We start from the raw sequence: 2,508 nt of genomic DNA on the forward strand, positions 1-2,508 counted from the left end.
TCTGCCCTCCTTGGGGGCAGATCGGCCTATTATTTTTAGGCTGATCTGCCCCCAAGGTGGTCAGAAACCACTAGAGCGCCGGGGATTTTGTTGTGTATGCTTATTTATGTGGGGGGTGTCACCTTGGGCAAGGGGTGCCCACCCCAAGGGGGGCAGAAGCCACTAGACGCCAGGGATTTTTTTTTAGAATGCATGATATTGATGTATGGGAGCAGCCCCTTGGGCAAGGGTTGCTCCCATTTTAGGGACATGTTACCTGTGGCCATTTCTGCCCCCCTTTGGGGCATATGAGCCTATTAATTTTAGGCTGATCTGCCCCCAAGGTGGTCAGAAACCACTAGAGCGCCAGGGATTTTGTTGTGTATGCTTATTTATGTGGGGGGTGTCACCTTGGGCAAGGGGTGCCCACCCCAAGGGGGACAGAAGCCACTTAGACACCAGGGATAGTGTGTGTGTGTGTGTTAGTGGATGCCCCTTGGGCAAGTGTTGCCCCCCTTTGGGGGCACTTGTACCAAGGCCATTTCTGCCCCATTTGGGGAAGATCGGCCTATTATTTTTAGGCTGATCTTCCCCCAAAGGGGGCAGAAACCACTAGAATGCCAGGGATGTTTTTATATGTTTATTTATGTGGGGGGCGTCCCCTTGGGAAAGGGGGCACCCCCCCAAGGGGGCCATTGAACTGTTGCCCTATTTTTTTTAGGCCCATCTGCCCTCAAGGAGGGCAGAAGCCACTGAGACACCAGGGATAGTGTGTGTGTGTGTGTGTTTTTTTGGGGGGTGGCCTCTTGGGCAAGGGTCGCTCCCCATGGGGACACACTACTAAATGTATTTTCTGCCCTCCTTGGGGCAGATAGCCATCTGCCCTTATGGTAGAATTCACTTAGGCACCAATTTCTAAATGCTAGATGGTTGGGTGTTTGTCAATTGACAAAGTACTTGCATTTGTGCTAAAAAAAATCTCTTTTTTGTTCTAGTTCAAAGCTTTTTCTTTTTTTTGCTGTGGCTTCTTGCGGTGTTGGTGGTGGTTGACCTTCGGTTTGCATAGTTGCCTGTTTTAGGTACGTAAAAAATGTTTACTCCAAAGGAGTATTGTTGCCATGCATGAATGACATGTTTGTAGGTATTGTACTAAATGCAGGTTTGTGTGTGAAATTGTCCTTAGATTTGTGCACAATGATATTTGTGTTGTCTTATTTCTAATTTGCTTTTCTTTCTTTCTTTTTAGTGGGATATCATTGGTGATTGCTATGTCTGTGCAGAGTAGTTGCTGGTGAGTCAAGTTTTTTTAGGCAAGTGAGGGGTATAGTTTTTGAGTTTATAACTCTTACTGATAAAGCTACACTTTATTACTTATCTTACACAGTGCTGGTTGCTGGTGGTGCATTTGTCCAGTTTATTTTAATAGGAAAGATCATGGCTAGCTGCAGGATGACCACTCAGCAGGTGGTTGGTATGCTTTTTGAGTCATTGTCTGATCATGATTATGAGACGGACTCTGCATCTGAGGCAGAGGAGGAAGTGAGAGATTCTGGCATTGAAGTTTCTGTCGGAGAGGAATCTTCTGATGAGGAAGCCAGTGCAGATGAAGGGCCTGTTTTAGAGGAGGACACTGATGTGCCAGTAGTGCAGCAACCTGGAGCTGAAAGGTTTCCCGTTAGAAGACATGAACTCTGGGTTGCCCCAAACATGGAGCAGCCAGAGTTGCCTGCCTTTACTGGTCTCCCGGGGTGTAGAGTCAATACAAATAACTTTTTGCCTGTCATTTTCTGTGAGTTATTTGTGGATGATGTGTTTTTGGAAGAGATTGTTTAGCAGACTAATTTGCATGTGGAGCAGTATTTGAGGGACAACGCTGCTAGACTTAGGCCACACTCTAGAGCTACCTAGTGGATTCCCACAAATTTGGAGGAGATGAAAAGGTTTTTGGGTTTGACTCTTTTGATGGGGTTGATAAGGAAGCCGTCAATGGCTTCTTATTGGTCTACTAGTCCCTTGATGGCAACAGCTATATTTCCTGCAACCATGAGTCATAATCGGTATTTGCTTCTGCTTAGGATGCTGCATTTTGTTGACAATGTATTAGCTTTGCCACGAGATCACCCTGATTCTGACAGTCTTTTTAAGAACAGGCCTGTCCTTGATTATTTTGTAGATCAGTTTTCAGAGGTCTATGTTCCAGGCAAAGAAATAGCTGTGAACGATTCCTTGGTCCTCTTCAAGGGTCGTTTGGTTTTTAGGCAGTACATTCCTAGCAAGAGGGCACAATGTGGAATTGAATTGTATATGCTGTCTGAAAGTAGTACAGGATATGTGTATAGTTTCCGTGTCAACACTGGTAGGGATTCTAGTATTTACCCCCCTGGTTGTCCTCCCACTTCTGGAGTTACTGAGAAAATTGTGTGGGAACTTGGTAGACAACTGTTCAACAAAGGTCACCATTTGTATGTAGATAACTTCTACACTGGAGTGCAGTTGTTCAAGGAATTGTTTAGAGTGGACACTGTTGCT

Source organism: Pleurodeles waltl, chromosome 4_1 (genome assembly GCF_031143425.1).
Source record: "Pleurodeles waltl isolate 20211129_DDA chromosome 4_1, aPleWal1.hap1.20221129, whole genome shotgun sequence".
In the NCBI taxonomy this organism is placed as follows: Eukaryota; Metazoa; Chordata; class Amphibia; order Caudata; family Salamandridae; genus Pleurodeles; species Pleurodeles waltl.